We start from the raw sequence: 19,538 nt of genomic DNA, 5'->3' as shown, positions 1-19,538 counted from the left end.
CGGGCCCAGCCGCTCCGCGGCATGTGGGATCTTCCCGGACCGGGGCACAAACCCGTGTCCCCTGCATCGGCAGGCGGACTCTCAACCACTGCGCCACCAGGGAAGCCCTGTTCATTTCTGAAACAAGGAAGTCTGCCTAGAAAATCTCAAACACTTTTTTCTGATACAAATAACTGCACATTATTTAAAGCATGAAAATCAAATTTGATTTTGAAAAGCAGGTTCAGTGCTCAAAGAAACCCAGTGGTAAATCCTTTTGTGGATATGAAGAATCTCCATGTCCTCGTCCCCCAACCACCCTCAATATAACTGTTAGATCATCTGTATGAAATCAATAATTCTCCGAAAGCAGAACATGGAGATTGGTGTCAGAAGCTTCTTCCAAAGCACTGATTCCTGCCCCCACAGTCCCGCTGAAGAAGCCAGTCTTTAATCCTCACCCAGGCAGAAATACAGGCTTGGAGGACTGTGTAAGGGTAAAAAGGTGGCCAGGAAAGCAGGCCAGGAAACACAGGGCAGGGCCAGGTGACAGGCCCCAGTCGCTCTAGAGCCAGAACCAGAACCTCCCGATTTGTTTTACCCTTGTAGAGGGTGTAATTTCCAGCAGGGCTAAAATAAAATCACCAACGGCACACAGCCAAAGGGCAGGGCCAGGCTGGGTAAGCAAAAGCCAGGGATGAGCCTGAGAGGCTCCTGATTTAGAATCCAAGCAGTGAGGAGCAAAGGTAGTGGAGAGCCTCTACAGAGGACGTACAAAGTAGTTGCCTTCTTTGAGTAAGATCCAGGTTGACAACAGGAAATCTCCTACCTCCATGAGCCTCCTTACTTGCTCCAGAGACTTTCTCAGCAGACTGACCTTTTTAGGAGGAAAGATCATGAGACTGGGACTCAAGTGACACCAGCATACTGGTTTTGGAAATGTCCCTTCTCTATGGCGTGACCAGCTCACAGAGCAGAAACTTTCCATGGTGTGCCCCTATTTCCTCCCCTCGCCAATACAGAATCTAAGACTTGTCCCCAAACCACCCAGTCAAGCTATAGTGTGAGGCTGTGGAAAGAATGCTTCACACATTTCAACATGCCTGGGGAGAAAGATTCCTTCAGTCCTTCACTCGTTCACTTACTCATTCATTCACTCACAGTTTCCACGCACTATTACTGCCCACTGTGCTCCAAGCACTTGGTTGAAAGGATGCCTTGCAAGATTCTTAGCGGACACCAGTGTGGCAATTGCCTAAGAACGTCTTTAAAGTGGACCCTGTTGATTCAAACTTTTGACAGGAAATAACTGCTTTTTGTGTCTATGCTATCAGGATGGGTTAGGTAAATAATTTAATCCCATAAATATGACTGTCAGTTGGAAAACTGCAGTGACTTATGAGACTTCTGGTTTCCTACCCATTAAAGCGGGTCTTCTTAGGATCTCTACAAGCTAATGCATATACAAGTGAGTTAACCATGTGATTCCAAAAGTAAACAAACCTAATGACTTCACAAAAAAATTCTTTTTTTCATGTAATTAATTCAGACAGCCCTTCCTTCATGGGTCTAAGTCAATATGCTTTTATTGTATTGCTCTCAAAAGAATGAAGCCAGAATTCAATAAACCACTAAGTTACCACACTAACTCTGCTGTAACCAAACTAGACAACCTTACTTAAAACACCTCAAGCTATTTATGAATAGATTAGGACTTTTTTTTTCCTTTTGAATTCAATGGAACATCCAACATTCTCTGGTTAGAGGAATGTCAGGGCCTACAAGGGACAGGGGCCAGGGTGGTGACTGTGAGTGACTTGATGTCTTCCCTGGCTCTCTTCCTCCTCCCACCTCTTAACTGTGGGTACTGCTAGCTCCAGGCTACAGCTTTTGCCCTAGTCTATCCCTCCTTGGAAAATTCATCTTTAAGAGATGGAGAGTAGAGAAATGAGAAATGGAATTTGAGCCCTGAATACCTTACTTTGAGTCCTAATTCTCTAACTGAACTTCAGTTCTAGTAAGGAGTAAAGTAATAAAGCATCGTATACAGGATTGTGTTAAATAAGCTGCTGTATATAATGGCCTTTGTAAATGGCAGATTGATTTTAAAATAATGCTGTGGCTGTTGTTTTATTATGATTACTGCCCAGTCCTACCTCTACTGAAGCTCTACTCTCAGGTTCCAACTGAGACCAATGCCACACTCCTCTCCAGAGTCTGCCAAGACTGCCAACAGGAAAGGGAGAACCAAGATATGACCCACCACTCCTTCAAGAATCTCAAGGGTGTCAAATCTAGAGAGTTCCCACTCCTACCTATTACCTCTGTTTTTACAGGTAACTTTTTATCTAAATGGGAATCCCCACCCTAAAGAACATTTCTTTTCAGATATACCTCTAGCCCTTCAAATTCAACTCCAAGAAACAAATTTGTCTCCCCTTCTAGGAGAGTGGTTCTCCTTTCCAGTTACCCCATACCTGTCATGACGAGTAATTTTCCAACTTCACAGGGCAGACAAACACTTTGGCATTATCAGTGACTTGTTATTCTTTCTTCTTTATCCTCTTCCTGCCTGACAAGACTACCAGATCGCTGGTTTCTTCTATGAAATGTCCTTCAGATTGGTTCTTTTCCTTATAATCCCATTGCCTACCCCAGCTGACACCTTATTTTCATATTTCAGGCCTGGATTGCCACTATAGATTCCTAACTGGTTTCCCTAACCTCATTTCTCACTTCATTCATTTCATGCATTCACACCATAAAACCTTCCTACTTTTATCACCACTATTCATTACCTAGCCCATCAAGGTTTTAAAAAAAAATTGTCTGCTTTCAGCCCACCTACCACCCTCAAGTCAGAATCTATTTCCTATTTTTTTAAAAATAAATTTATTTATTTATTTATTTTGGCTGCATTAGGTCTTTGTTGCTGCGCACGGGCTTTCTCTAGTTGTGGTGAGCGGGGACTATCCTTCATTGTGGTGCACGGGCTTCTCATTGAGGTGGCTTCTCTTGTTGGCGGAGCATGGGCTCTAGGTGCATGGGCTTCAGTAGTTGTGGCACGTAGGCTCAGTAGTTGTGGCTCGCAGGCTCTAGAGCACAGGCTCAGTAGTTGTGGCGCACGGGCTTAGTCACTCTGCAGCATGTGAGATATTCCTGAACCAGGGCTCGAACCCTTGTGCCCTACATTGGCAGGCGGATTCTTAACCACTGCACCACCAGGGAAGTCCCCTATTTTTTTAAAGTGGCTTTTCTTTTTCTGAATTAGAAAAGATAATCTCTGTTAACAATGTGTTGCATGATTTTTAAAATATATATACATAGCTATGGCTATATTTATCTCAACTGAAATAGGTTCATATGCTATATATTTTTTCATGTATATACTGTAGCCATCTTTCTGTGACAACAATTATACATTTACTTCGTGTATCGTTATAAGGACATACCACTATTTATTTGACCAATCCCCTATCAATGGCTATTTTGATTGCTTTATAAACTCTGTAATAAATATCGTCACACATACATCTCTGTACACTTGCCCTTGGGATAAATACCTAGAATTCGAATTGCTGGTTTATGAGCATGTGTACTTTAAATCTGATACATATTGCCAAACTAAACTTCAGAGAGAATGTATTAGTATTTATTCCCAGCAACAGAGTATGAGATCCTGTTTCCTCCAGCCCTCAACAGTAATAAATATTTTCTTCTTTTTAATATTTGTCAATCTGACTGTTGAAAAATGATATCTCATTTCTGTTTGTGTTTTCTGGATTATAAATAACAGCTTTTTTCTATATGCTTTATTGGCCATTTATATTTATTTTTCCATGACTTTTACCATTTTCTTTTTTTGTTTTTTTCCTATTGATTTGTAAGAGCTTTGTACTCATTAGAGATATGTTGAAAACTTTTTTAACCAGTTGACACCTACTTTTTACTTTGTTTATGGTACTTGTTGTTTTTTTTAAAGCTAATCCACCACACTTTTTCCCTTATGGTTTCTGCCTTTGGTACCGCACTAAAAAAACTATTTTCTAGTACACTTATCACTTTAGTATTTATGTAAAAATCTTTAACACAACACTGTAAATCAACTATAATCCAATAAAAAATAATTTTAAAAAGTAAAATAAAAATAATAATTTTAAAAATAAAAATATTTATCTAGAATTTATTTTACTAGAAGCTGACAGAGATTTTCTTTTAAATGGTTAGACATTTGTCCTAAACACTATCCTTTGCCACTGAAACCTAAGTCTGTTTCTGGACGTTTGAATCTATTCTGAGCTCTACTCCCCAACAAGAATTCTTCTTCCCAGTTAGACGAGTTTTTTCATTGCCCACAATAGGTTTTATGTAGGTTGCTGCTTATATTCACATTGCCTCTTACCTTCCCTCCACAGATCCTACAAAGCAAAACCATTTCTGGGGTAAGAAGAAGTAAATGCTATTTAAAACAAGAAATACTGGGGCTTCCCTGGTGGCGCAGTGGTTGAGAGTCCGCCTGCTGATGCAGGGGACACAGGTTCGAAGCCCCCTCATGCCGCGGAGCGGCTGGGCCCGTGAGCCATGGCTGCTGAGCCTGCACGTCCGGAGCCTGTGCTCCGCAACGGGAGAGGCCACAACAGTGAGAGGCCCGCGTACCACAAAATAAAAAAAGAAATACTTCCAAAAGAGAGAAGATAATATAGAAGAACACATAAGAGGTTCTACAAATCCTTTGTGTGGCTAAGAAGTAGATGAGCTTTTTATTCAGCCCTTCAGCGGACCTTGGATATATACAGAGGTGAATCTGGGAGGCGGAGTTATAGTTTAATTGCTTTGCATAATAGAGTAAGAAGTATTTGGAGCGCTTAGTGGCAATAGAGTAAGGAAGGTTTGCAAAGGAAAGAAAGATAAGATTGTTAAGAGACACCAAGGCCACATATATGGGTGATATTAATGAATCCCTAATGGAAAGGTGGGCAAATTACTTTAAGGGAAAGGGATAGCCAGTATGAGAATTCAAGTTGCTTACTTTGCTGCAATGTAAAATACTCTCCATTACCCCAAACTTTAATAAAGTCCACTACACACAAAAAGGCTTTGAGCTGGGAGATATCTGAGTTCTACCATCTGGTTCAATGTGGATGGAAACAGGAACAGCATGCTTGAGACAATAAGACTGTCTATAATCTGAACTAATTTAATGGAAGCAAGAGATCAAAATCAGAGTGACTATAAATACATGAGCTCCCAAGAAACTGGTGAATTCCAGGTGAAGGAATCAGAGTTTCCACAAGTTGCAGAATGACACCTTGAGCCAAAAGTTTAAGGGAGAAGATGGTTCCAGCTAACTAATGTGTTACACTACGATACTCAATTCTCAGAACCTTTTAAACAGAATCAAACTGCATGAGATATAACAGTGATGAACAGAAGTAGCTGGTTGGGGAGGTGCTGATCACTCTGCCTGCACAAGAAACAAGCTGAGGATTGTCCCTTCACCATTGCACATGCTCCCAAAGGTGTCTTGCTGTCCCTACCCCACCTAAGGTGTCCTCAGTTGACTCTCACCTCTTCCATGAAGCTTTCTCCCAAGGTTTTAGCCCTCAGATGTTTCCTTTCCAGAATTTCCAGTTTACTTAAAATCTAAACCTCAGATTAACTTTTATTTTTTCTATCTGTTAATTTCTCTGTGAAATTCAACTGTACATGCCATGCAGACAAGAATTACATGAAAGAAAAGGAAAAGAAAAAGAAAAGAAAAGAAACAAACCACCTACACACATCCTAAACATCTTATATTACACTCAGAGCCTATTAAATTCTTGGTGGTGGAACAGTGCAAGACAGTGATGCAGAAGCAAGTTTACTAATCAACCTAGATGGTGATGCTCCTAAATCAAGGAACAAAGTAAGAGTTATAAAAATAGGAAGGAATGCGGGAATAGGGAGAAGAGGATGGGTTGATGAAGAATGTAATCTGGTTTAAGACATGTAGAGTTTAAAATGCCTAAGAGCCATCCAGGTTATAATATCAATAGTGTACGGTCATCATGAGTCAGGAACTAAGAAGAGAGATTTAGGTTGGAGATAGAGATCTGAGAGGTTTTGATAAGCACAGATGACATCACCCCAGGGACAGTTTATAGAGGGAGGAGAGAACAGGTCTAAGGAAAGAATCTTAGGAAATGTCTTCATGTAGGGAGCCTGTTAGGAAAGACTAGTTGGGGAAAGTAAGCCTTCTGCAGTTATAGACAAATTAATAATTATAAACACCTACAGAATGAACAAGTATCTGGCTGGCTCTATTTAAGATTTCTAAATGCCCATTTCAAGCCCTCTTCCCACCTTCCTGCAAGTGAACTCACTCACTGATCTTCACAGTTAAAACCATGGTCTTTCAGAGGAAGTGGCAGAAATGGACAAGTGTCACAGGCCAAGGCCCCTAAGGTGGGGCTTTGTGGGTGGAGGATGCTATTTGTTGATGTTCAGAGAACACCATACCTAAGGGAAAGTTCAACGCTGAGCCTTTCCATCTAGTTTGTTCTATGATTAGCTCAAGCCAATTGAGTTAAGATCAGCCAACCAAAGATCTCACTCATGACAGTAAAGATCCATATACCAGGGTCTCAAAAGGTCTTAGTCAAGAGTCTTAGTGACTTCTATCTGCTTCAAGTGATCTTTTCCTGTCCTGGTTGAGAATGACATTCAGAGGAAGTGACTGGCTTCCTCTTTGATTACCAGCTATGCCCTTGGCACTTAGACACCCACCCTGACAGATTTCAATGGCTGCAAGACTGCCCTTCCCAGACATGGGTTTATCTTCACTGAAGGACTGAAAAAAATTATTATAGTCTGGACTGCCCATGAGCTATAAAAGAAGAGGGATCTCATAGGCAAAGTAGAAAATTTATAATGTCACACCCATTCCATAAAAATGACCTCCATACCACTTGGCACTGATGCCCATAGGTAAAGTCAAAATCCTGAACCTGCAGTGAGGACTGAGACTAATGCGGAGATGAATAGTCCCAGAGTGGGAGAGATGGGGTGCCCAAAAGTGCTAGAGAAATCCTGGAAAAGGTCAAACCTAGGGAAAGAAGCCTCAGAGAAGCCCTCCTTCCTTGGCTCCAGAAGCTGATGTATCTGTGGCCATGATGGCATCACCCCATTCACCATTTCCTGTTTCCACTGGAGGAAAGGGGAAGAGGACCTAAACATGGGAGAAAGAATGTAGCATCCCTACCTCCTTCTCCACCTTGGGCTCCACTCCAGATCAGAGCCGGCCTTATGCAGACACACAATAAATAGTCAAACACATGGTGTGATTCCAGCAGAGAGACATAAATAGCAGGTGCTCAGTGGGCACTCGTTGAATGAGGAGCCCCAGGAGAGATTTCCTATCCCCAAAGAATTTTTTTCACTGACTGTCACATTACCTTTACCTGGAATTCCTCCATTTGATGTCCATTCCTTTAGGATAAAGCCTTGTACTTCCCAAAACTGTGCTCCACCAAACACCATACCCTGTCAGGTTTTAACAATTTTCTTCAGCCAGAAAAAAAAAAAAGGTTCTCTAGTTAACTAAGTCTAGGAAATGTTATATTCTCTATCTCCCTTTTGGACCTTTATAAATGCATATTAAAAGCTCTTTTTGAGGCAGAGGCAGTTGGAAAGCTAACATGAAATTCAGGACAGGGGCTCAACTAAGCCTAAGAGCCTTGTTCCAGAAGCATAGCTGTACAGACTAGCAAGACATCCAATTAGCCCAAAGAGCAGCAGACAGAGTTCAAGGTGGTCAACACTGGGATATCAGTGCATGGGCAGAACTCTACTTACCAAAGCGTAGCTGTAGGAAAAGTCTCTAGTATCGGAGAAAGGACCTGGCCCAGAAGAGATTGGAAAGCAAAGGCCACAGCCCCTGATAAGGGGTTGACAGCAGGGTTACAGTCCTGGACAGGGCTAGGGGGTCCTCTCAGGGAAAAGCCAAAAAAAAAGGTGAGATGGAGGAGAGGCAGAGACTGGTGGACAGAACTGTCACTCAGGGCACATGCTCAGGAGTTCCTCCCTGCTGGGGGCACTGGCTCCAAAATCCTGGTGATCAGCAGATCCAGCTACATCACTAGATCTTGTGTATGAGGCTAAGGTGGTTGGGAAGAGAGGTAGGGGTGTGGTATATCCAGAAATTTCCAAAGAACTGTGCTGATTCCAGTAAGGAAGGAGGTCCATATTATGTCAAACTTTAGCAGGTGAGAGGTAGAGACCATTCTTCAGGTAGTTCTCTAGGGAAATGTGCTGAAAGGAGTGAGAACCTTAGAGGCCTGAATGAAGCCAAAAGTCTGATCCAAAGAAAATACTCTGGACTTAGGGTAGAAATGTGGACAAAGTAGAAGTTGAAGCCTGAGGGTAAAGGGCATCCATGAACCCAACTGTGAGGAGCTGGGAAAGGCACTGAGATTTGAGCTGTCTCTGTCAAACACTCCCTGAGGGAAGAAAGATGTGAGAATTCAGATCACAAAGGCAGTTTGAGAGCACTAGTAAATGAAAGATGAACAGTCAACCAGTAGCGAATTCAATTCAAAAAAGTTGAAGATTGAATCATAGGTGCTATGCTGGCACCTCTGGCTTAGTTATTTTGGCTCCACAAAGTTAGTGAACAAGAGGGAACTGCACCTTTGTATGGATACCCCAAGTGCTTTGTCACTGCTTTGGACGAGGCTTATTTTACTTTCTGGTAAAGGCCTATCTCAGCACAGCTCATTGGGAAATCAAGACCAAAAGTTGTCTGTGACCAGCGGCCACTGAGGAAGTACCCTGCCCATGTTGTCATCGGTGGCCTCTTTTGCGCCACCATTTTACATCATTTATGGGAAGCTGCCTCCTGCTTCCTAAGATCTGTGATGGTCTTGTCTGAGGACATCAGAGCAAACCACAGACTCAAAGGTCCTACACTCCTTATTACATTCTGCCTGTCATCTGTTCTCCAGACAACACCATGACTGCATATCCAGCACACTGGTGGGGAAACCTCTCTACCCAGCACTATCTCTGGAGTTCAAGAGCCTCCATTCCCCCCACTCTCAGCTCCTTATCTTTCCTCAGGCAAAACTGTGAAGAAAACAAGGTGTTTCTTTAGAAACCCAACTTCTCTTTTCAGGGCCATTATCTCAATCTCAGTGGTGTCTCCTTCCCGTCACTATGACTGGGGGCACAATGCTTTCTCCTCTCTATCCTTGCCTTAGTCTAGTTCTCAGAAATCAATCTCATAAACTCATTCATACTTCTACTTACATGACCAAGATGCTTCATAATCAAACCCTTTCCTGGAGTTTCTTCATTTTTAATAGGGTCTCAAAAGACTTAAGGGAAAGAAATTTCACTTGTGGAATTCCAAGCAACAGCAAATAGCTGAGGCAAGTCTTCGAGGGGCAAGACGTATTCCTGGTGTCCCCTGAAATTATACCACTTAACAGACCAGCCCTGTCTCTTCTTATTCCATCACCTGACACCCTTAAGCTGTCTCCTCTGCCAGCCAGAGGCCAGGCTCCCCTGGATTTGGGCCAACAACCACCGCCATCTGGTCTCCCTTGAAAAAGCAAAAGGGAGACATCTCTTGTTTACTCAGTAATAATTCACTGTAATAGTCACATAACAGGTGCCACCAGCTCCCAGCTCACGCAGTAAGGTCACACCACACCCTCACCTCTGCCGCCATCATGGCTTATTCCTTGGAACACATCAACAGGTTTTATTTGGATGATAGGACAGGGCCTCTTAAACAGTACACCATTGTTACCAGTGGTGTTTTGACAGTGTGAGTTACACTACAATGAAGACCTAGAGGTAAAGAACAAAGACTTTTTTTAATCCTCCCCTACAGTCAATTGGTTATCTTTCCCACATACGTTGTTGCACCATATCTATATATAGAACCTAGTACTAGTCTATAAACAGGATGCTCTGGCTAAACACATCTAAACAAGCAAAACTGTGAGATGAAGATGGTATCTCCCCATCTTCTCTTCTTTCCCCACCCTCCTTTCTTACATCTTGTCAGAGACAGAAGAGCTCTATGAAAACAGCATGGGCTTTGGAATTGGACAGACCTGAGGAGAAATAAATCATAGCTCAGCCTTTTATTAGCTGTCTGACCTTGGGCAAGTTACATAACTTCTTTTTCAGCTTGCCCATGTGCAAAAATGGAGATGATAACTTATTGATTTGTATTATGATATTAAATAATAAAATATTCAAAGACATCTAATATATGCCTGGCTCTCCAGGGATGTAAGTTTCTTCTTCCCAATCTAGTTTATCATGTACCTGGTCCCCTCATGTTACACTCTGGTTGTCCAAGGTGTGTGCCACCCACAAACTTCCCCTTCCTTTTCCTAAACCCTATCAAAGTTCCCATCCCTTATAAAAGCTAATCTAATCACACTGCTAAAAAGGAAAGCAATTCTGATAAAATGAAGTCAAGTAAAACGTGGACGATATTGCTGGGTTCATATTAACTCTGTGGGAGATATTTCTTCATTTAAAAGAAAGGGGGGGTGTGGAAATTCAAATGAAAGAAAAGACTTCTAATGATGAGACTCTCCTACAGGACAGGGGATCAGCGTGTTGGCCTCTCTCCCTGCAAGCACAGTCTCTGTGGTAAAGACGAGATACAGGACACCATCTCAGATTGCTGAATGTCACACCTCAAATCAACAGGTCCAGAATCGAACCTGGGAGCCTTGGCTACCTCTTCTGCTCTGGCCAGCACACACTAATTCCTTAGCCAAGAAGTTATGGTGGTGCTTTTTTCCCTAGGAGGTTTCCAACACTATTTTAAACTCTATGGAATCAAGCAGTAATAGGATTTAATTATGGGTCATAGCCTTGGAACAGCCTATTTGAGGCCTGGGCTCACTTCCAGAATCATACCTTACCTCACCGAATGGTCTCAACAAGGCCCATGTTAATAGAGGAAGCAAAGTGGGCCTGCATCTTGACTTCTCTCTCAGTGATCTAGGAAGGAGAAACACAGGAAAATTTCTGGACTTTCCACATCCAGGATCACTGAAGCAGATTACTACAACTAAAAACGGCTTAAGTGTAATCACGTGGCACAAAATGCTATGCTGACTATAAATCACAATTCAGCATGGGAGTTCTCATTGTGAGGGACTCTTTAGCAGTGTGCATGTTCTAAGTGACCTTCTTGGCAAGGCCCCAGGGAGCCCGGAGCATAGCCCAGGCTGGGCTCTCAGTGGTCTGGACACAACTGCGGGGTGAAAGGGGCTGGCTGGCAGCTTCAGCAGATGGAGTTAAGAGGAAATGAAGGTGAAGTCCAAGGGAAGGAAGGGGCTGGTCCAGGCAGGATTAACTGACAGCACATGCTCAGGGAACTGGCAAAGCAGAAACAATAATAACAAATGTTTTAAATTATTTTATATTTATCCAGGTAGTCACCATGGTAAATATCAAAATTTTGCTGGGTTTTCCTTATAGTTTGCTAGATTTCCTTATACTTATTTTGTGTTTAATATTGTTTTTAAAATATATACTGAGGGCTAAAATTATGAGGAACATCATAATCTTCCTATTGCTTAGGCCTCTAAAGTTCTTTTCTGTTTTTTTTTATAAATTTATTTATTTATTATTTATTTTTGGCTGTGTTGGGTCTTCATTGCTGTGCGCAGGCTTTCTCTAGTTGTGGCGGCAGGGGATAATCTTGGTTGTGGTGCGTGGGCTTCTCATTACGGTGGCTTCTCTTGTTGTGGAGCACAGGCTCTAGGCGCGCGGGCTTCAGTAGTTGTGGCATGTGGGCTCAGTAGCCGTGGCTCGCGGGCTCTAGAGCGCAGGCTCAGTAGTTGTGGCGCACGGGCTTAGTTGCTCCGCGGCATGTGGGATCTTCCCAGATCAAGGCGTGAACCTGTGTCCCCCACATTGGCAGGCGGACTCTTAACCACTGTGCCACCAGGGAAGTCCCGAGGCCTTTAAAGTTCTTAATCTGGTCCTTGACTTCAGCATGAAGCAAGAAAAACCAGGATTCCAAAGCTTCATGGTCAATATTCATTTTTTCATTCAATAAACATTTCTTCAGGGGCCAATAAGTGCCAAGTCTTTACTCAGTCCTGGGATACAGCAGCAAACAAAACAGATATGGTTCCTGAGTTCCCAGAGCTAAAGTTTAGTGAGAGGAGTTGAGAATAAGATCAGGATCCAAACCAAAAGGTCTATATTAGAAAACAGGCAAGATTCTGTAACCAGCAGTGGGATGCAGAGGGAGGAAACCTCTTCTGGGATGCCAGCAGAAGAGACCACGGCAAACAAGGTGCTGTTCAGGGAGATGAGCTGGGTCAAATAATACCCTTATCCTCCCATGCTTTTTGGCAGGGGAGAGAGCCACTGCTGTGGGTTGAGTTAATCAAGAACAAGTGACCAGGGCCCTCGCAGCCAGTGCTACCATGAAGCTGTTCCTTCTCTGTTCACAGGCATGAACTGTGATATGTGCCATGTGAGCTACATGTGAGATCCTGAAATCTCCAAAGGAAAACAAGACTTGAGCTGTCTACTGACAGGAATTCTAGGAAATATAGTGGGCCAGAAATGGGAAGCATAAAAACAGTCGCCAGAAGAAACATGGTGACCCTCCCCTGAATTGTCACTGACACTTCTGACATTACAAGGGTATGAAAAAAAAAGCCTGATTTCACCTGGAGGGGTGGGGTCAGGAAAAGACCTGCTGAAATGATCGGGCTACATACAGCCAGAAGCCTCCTGAGAGGCATTTTTGCTTTAGGGTGTAAAATGGGCAAGGATGGGGAAATGCTGCAGCCTGCTGTGTTAGAGAAAGGAGCTATTTGAGCAGCTCAGCCTCAGCACTACCAGAAGTGGGAAGGCTCTGGTAAAGGTGAAGAGCTGATAAGAATAACAGCAAGAGCTTCAGAGTGAGTGCCCAGCCAGCAGAGCAGTGGCCTAAAGAGATTTCCAAGTACTTGACCTCTCTGGGCCTCAGTTTCCTTATCTAAAAACAGAGATGATAATAATAGCATGCACTGGTTTCCTAGTGTTGTTGTAGCAAATACTACAAACTAGGTGGCTTTGAACGACAGAAATTTACTCTCTCACAGTTCTGGAAGCTAGAATTCCAAAATAAAGGTGTCAGCAGGGCTATGCTCCCTCTGAAAGTTCTAGGAAAGAACGCTTCCTTGCCTCTTCCAGCTTCTGGTGGTTTCCAGTAATCCCTGCCATTCTTTGTATATGGCAGCATATCTCCTATCTCTGCCTCCATCTCTACATGGTCATCTTTGCTCTGTGAGTGTCTCCCTCTTCTTATAAGAACACCAGGCATTGGATTAGGGCCCAATCAAGTTATGACTTCATCATAACTTGATTATATCTTACAAAGACCCTATTTCCAAATAAGATCACATTCACAGATTCTAGGTGGATATGAATTTTTAGGGGGACACTATGCAACCCAGTACAGAGCACCTACCACATACACAGTTTATATATGTAAGATGCTTAGAACAGTTCCTGGTAGATAATATATGCCATGTATGAGTTAGCTACCTTTCTTCATTATCTCTGGCAGATAGCAGCTGCCATGAAATATGTGGATGCTCTGTTGTGTAAGAATCATCCTCCCTCCATCTTGAGTCAGAGGCAAAAAACTGGGTGGGACTAGAGTTCCAAAAAGAGAAGATGAGGACAGAGCTAGAACACAATGGGTTTATTACCATTCAACACCACCTCTACCAATACCCTATCAATACACCTAGGCTGGAGTGAGGAAATATCTGCTACAGTCACATCATTTGTTTTTGAACAACAGAGAACTTATCATTCCAAACTAACAATGGCCCCATCAAAGAAGTCCTCAAATTAGGACCCACTTAGGAGGAGCTTCCAGAGCCAGGAGAGAAGCTGCACCAGTGAGTCCAGCAGCCTCATCACTTAGAATCAACTGTGAGTTCTGATCCCAAACTGCTTTACACAGCATATTCATCCCATAGTTTAACTAATGAATGACTACTGACTGAGTCCAAATATTAAATTCATTCTCTAAAATGGAGATTTGCTACTTGCTATAGCTAGGATAACTTACTTTCAAATTAGGGGAGGGGAGAATACATTAAAGGCTCCTGCTCTTGCCCTTCAGTAAAGGGGTTTGGGACACTACTAAAAAGAAATAGAACCAGATCTCAACTATCTTCATACCAAAATAAATTCCAGATGAATCAAAGATTTAAATTTAAAGATTAAAAATACACAGCCACGCAAAGTACTCAACAAGAATGAGTAACTATTTTTATAATTTTGAGGTAGGGAAGCATGCCTTTTCTAAACATTGAACTAGTAGCAAAAACTATAACGTAAAAGATTATCTTGACTACTTAAAAATGTCAAACTTGCAGATAGATAAAAAATTGTATAAACAAAGGTGAAAAACAAATGACAAACTGGGAACAATTCTGTACTATATACAACAGTCAACACTTTAGCTCTTACAAATTATTAAGAAAACATTACTGGGAAAATGTGCAAAGGACATGACATGAAGAAGTGATTCAAAAAATATATACATCTGTCCAAAATACATTTGAAAAGATGTTTAATCTTTAATATTCAAAGAAATGTAAATTAAATCATATTTAATGATTAAATATGATGTAAATTAAATCATAATTAAGTGCCATGTCTCAGTTACTATTTGAAGCATTTTACTTGGATCAACTGATTTATTTCTCATGAAATAGGTTCTATCATTATCCCTACTTTACCAAAGATGAAACTGAGGTACAGAGAAGTTAAATGACGTACCCAAGGTCACATAGTAAGTGGCTGAGTCAGAATTCAGGTCCCATCAGGCTAGCTCCAGAGTCACATTCTCAACTACCATGTTATACAGGACAAGACAATGTTTCACCTGTCAGATGAGGAACACAAAAAACACACAAGCCAGTGTTACTGATGATATGGAGGAACAGGCAATCTCATGCACTGTTGGTATAAGTTAACATTCTTAAGGGTAGTTTGGCTCCATGAATCAACATTCTAACTGTGCATATATCCTTTATCTCAGCCATTCCATTTCTTGAAACTTATCTTAAGGAGATACATAGACAAGTGTATAAAGATTATTTACCAAGGTATTTACTATAGAATGCACATAATAACAAAATACGTTACAAATAAAAACCCCAACAGGCACACCAAAAATCCAACAAATTCATTCATTCAACAAGTATTTATTGAGCACCACCTATGTACCAGGAACTGGTACTAAGCTCTAGTTACAGAGAAGCAGAGTAAAAAAAAAAAAAAAAAAAAAAAAAAAAATCCCTATTTTCATGGAGCCTACATTCTAATGAAGCGTGTTAGGCAATAAACAAATTAAAAAAATATGTAGTATGGCATGTGGGGCTAAATGCTATAAAGAAAAGTAAAGGAGAGAAGGAAGATAGGAAAGGAAGGTTGTCACAACTTTAAGTAAGAGGGTCGGGGAAGGCACCATTGATTAGAGATGAGATAAACAGATTATATACTAAGAGAATAAAACGCATTATGGTATATCCACACATGGAAGTATAATTCAGCTATTAATTCTGTATTTACTGAAAAGATGTCTATAACACATAATCCAATGAAAAAGGATTCTCACTACACACAAAAATAAGGTAACTATGTGAGGTAACGGATGTGTTAACCACATTGTGGTAATCAGCTAACTATATATATATATACATATATATATATATATATAATGTTTCATTTAAGGCCACAATTTTTATACATGTGTGTGTATGTATATATATATATATATATATACATACACACACATATATAAAATCATCACACTGTACACCTTAAACTTACACAATGTTACACATCAATTATATCTCAATGAAGCTAGGAAAAAAAGGTGAAAAAAGATCACAAAACAGTATTAAAGAAAAAAAACAGGGCTTCCCTGGTGACGCTGCAGTTAAGAATCCGCCTGCCAATGCAGGGGACACAGGTTCGAGCCCTGGTCCAGGAAGATCCCACATGCCGTGGAGCAACTAAGCCCGTGCACCACAACTACTGAGGCTGCACGCCATAACTACTAAGCCTGCACTCCTAGAGCCCGTGCTCCGCAACAAGAGGAGCCACCGCAATGAGAAGACCGAGCACCACAACAAACAGTAGCCCCCACTCGCCGCAACTAGAGAAAGCCCACACGCAGCAACGAAGACCCAACGCAGCCAAAAATAAATAAAAATAAAATAAATAAATTTATTTTTTAAAAAACAGTATTAAGTTATGGGTCCCCTGATATGAAATTACATGTGCATACATGCTTATGCTTTACATGGGAAAGAGAAACAACACAGAAAGAGACTGATAATACCAAGCAAGGGTCCAGGCTGAGTGCCAGATAAGTGGTACAGGCAGCATGTGTTTGTTCTCCTACCTGCTCACTCATCCTCCTCTCCACATCTACACTTTGTTCCAGAAAGAATTTAATGACAGCAAATCCACATACGCCACAAGTTCTTTAACTCTGCCCATCCTCCCTCACCCTTTTCCCTGCTCTTCCCAGAAGCCAGGACAGTGACAGGGTGAAAGGGATAAAAGCTTAAGATCAAGATAAGCTGAGGGGACATAAGACGGATGGAGGGACACTCCCACAGATCTGGATGGGATTCCTCTTATTGCAGCACATGGGAAACATCCTGGGAGGCATATTTCCTCTGTGCAGATCTATAAGATTTGAAGCAAGGCTATCTGATTTAGATTCCCTATTATATCTCCTACTAAAACCCAAATGCCTTACAGGGCAGCCAGGAGCAAGACTGACTCATTCACAGGGAGGTGACAAGCCACAGCAAGCCAGAACACTACCCCTGGTACACAAGCGCCTACATCGTCCTTTGAGCAGAAAATGACACACAGCTGAGCCCTTTTTGCCCCTTACCTTATCCCTTCCTCCATGCCTGCACCCAACAAGTTGTCCTGGCTATACCATGACTACCCTAAAGATTCAGATTTCCCCACTAAGATTCTCAGCCTAGGTCCCTACCAAGAAAGTTGCCCAAAGTGACCAGCCATGCTACTCATGAAAATGTACACTGGAACATTTTCAGCTGCGACGCAGTTTCGAGTATATCCCTAGATCCAGATATATTTGCTCTCAAATATGTGGGAGCAGAATACACTTCTTGCTTGAGCATAAAGCCACACACAAGAAATTGGCAACTTCATAAAGGTGGAATCCATGTTGCTATTCCCTATTTCTTTCACCTGAGGGTAGCAGTGGAGGCACACAAATAGAGGTAGGTGAGCTAGGGAAAGATTTGACTATTTCAAAATATTTCTCAAACACTCTCTGTCACCTCTTGGATACCAACTATATGCCAGGCCTCATGTTACGTGCTTTCATACTTACACCAAAATTGACAAATTACTTTTATCAAACATTCCTATTATGTGCTACTGAATTTAAGACACCTAAGGCACATACAGGTCCAGCTGCCCTGCTGACAGCTGAATACCCAAGCTTGAAATTAGGCAGAGGGTAGAAATCTAAGACTTCCCTTGAGGCTACAACATAGAAGTCTCACTGCATACTATTAGGCCACAGCCTCAAGGCCCCATTCCAGCTTCTGCTTTCTCTCCTGGGCTTTCAGCAGGGAACATCACACACAAACACAAACACACACACACACACACACACACACACACACACACACACAAATCCTCCAATGCCCTTAGTCTGCAAGTGGAAGAAATTCTTCACTAGGGAACAGTACAAGGTGAATCGGAGAAAAATCAAAGCAATCATCTCTTCGGCAGAGAAGTCTCTTTCTCTCTTTATCAACTTCTCTCTTGTCTTTCTTGAATATGTAATTATTGAGCAACTTCTATTATGCTTATCACTATAGGATATAATCGTAAGACATGCCTCCTGCCCTCAAGAATTTACTCTGTTTAGGAAGACAAAATCAACACACAGGAAACATGTTATTGAAAAGGGGGACTCCAATGTATATGTAAAACTGAAACAGACTCACAGATACAGAAGACAAACTAGTGATTACCAAAGAGGAGAGGGACAAATTAGGGATTACAGATACAAACTACCATGTATAAAATAGATAAGCAACAAGGATATATTGCATAGCACAGGGAATTATAGCCATTATCTTACAATGGCTATCTTACAATGGAGTATAATCTGCAAAAATACTGAATCACTTTGCTATACACCTGAAACTAATATAATATTGTAAATCAACTATACTTCAATAAAGGTGGGGGGGCTCTAAGATTTTTAGTGCAAGAGTGGCGCTAGTAACACAAATGGAGGGATAAATGATGTTAGACACACGGTACACATAGGTATCTTCAATTTCAACACAATCTCCCCTTTTTTTGTTCTATTCTTAGTAGAAATGTGTTTCACTTCAAGAAAAATCTCAAATACAAAAATCCAATACATAAAGTTGGGAATCATTCACTAGAAAAGAAACTATCTCTTTGCTGTAAAGTTTAGGGAGATACCATTTAACCTGCCCCCAACCCATGTTCCCCATACACACACAACGTTTACATTCAACTTTTCAGGTTCACAGGGTGAAGCAAAGTACTTTTTAAAAAAGATTATAAAAGGCAATATATTGAGAGATGAACAGATATAAACAAAATGTGGTACAAACAAAACACGAAATATTATTTAGCCTAAAAGAGGAGGAAGTCCTATCACATGGTACAACATAACAAGAACCTCAAGGACTTTCTGCTAAGTGAAATAAGCTAGACACAAGAAGACAAATAGTATATGATTCTACTTATATAAGGTATCTAAAACAGTCAAATTCCTAGAAACAGAAAGTAGAAGGGTGGTTACCAGGGGCAAAGGGGAAGGAAAAATGAGGAATTGTTGTTTAATGGGTATAAGAGTTTCAGCTGTCCAAGATGAAAAAGTTCTGGTGATCTGTTGGACAACAATATGAATATACTTAACACTACTGAACTGTGAACTTAAAAATGGTTAAGACAGTAAATTTTATGTGTTTTTTATCAATTTTTTAAAAAGGCAATGCACACATGGGTTAAAAAAATTTTCAGCAACACAAAAAGATATCAAAAAAACCCACAAAAACAAACCTCCAGGGGTAGTCTGGGTATAACAAGTATATAGAGTCCTCCCCTTTTTTCATTCAAATACTAATACTGGCATGCCACAAACTCTATTTTGCTTGCTTTAGTTTTCTCTTAACAATAGATCTTAGAGATTGTTCCATATCACTGTGTGAGTGTGTGTGTGTGAGGGTGGGTGTACATGTCTCATTCTTTTTAACTGCTGTATTAATATGGTGCTATCCACCATAATTTACTCAGCTAGTCCCTTATCAATATAGTAAGTTTTTTGTTTTTTTTTTTTTGCGGTACGCGGGCCTCTCACTCTTGTGGCCTCTCCCGTTGCGGAGTGCAGGCTCTGGACACGCAGGCTCAGTGGCCATGGCTCACGGGCCCAGCCGCTCCACGGCATGTGGGATCTTCCCAGACCGGGGCACAAACCC

At 41.4% G+C, this 19,538-nt stretch overlaps 1 long non-coding RNA gene across 1 annotated transcript in view; it reads right to left on the bottom strand.

The window, feature by feature from the left end:
- LOC102987706 (uncharacterized) overlaps window positions 1-19,538 on the bottom strand; it is a 57,521-nt gene that overhangs the window by 28,788 nt on the left and 9,195 nt on the right. Inside the window, exons 3-5 of the long non-coding RNA XR_448160.3 lie at window positions 14,794-14,899; window positions 10,911-10,989; window positions 9,680-9,813 (exon numbers count right to left, since the gene is read on the bottom strand). This is a non-coding gene — a long non-coding RNA (uncharacterized lncRNA). The remainder of the gene's footprint in view (window positions 1-9,679; window positions 9,814-10,910; window positions 10,990-14,793; window positions 14,900-19,538) is intronic.

The sequence above is a fragment of the Physeter macrocephalus genome, chromosome 12 (genome assembly GCF_002837175.3).
Source record: "Physeter macrocephalus isolate SW-GA chromosome 12, ASM283717v5, whole genome shotgun sequence".
Lineage (NCBI taxonomy): Eukaryota > Metazoa > Chordata > Mammalia > Artiodactyla > Physeteridae > Physeter > Physeter macrocephalus.
The sequence above is the reverse complement of the archived record's forward strand: the minus strand, read 5'-3'. Positions and strand labels throughout refer to the sequence as shown.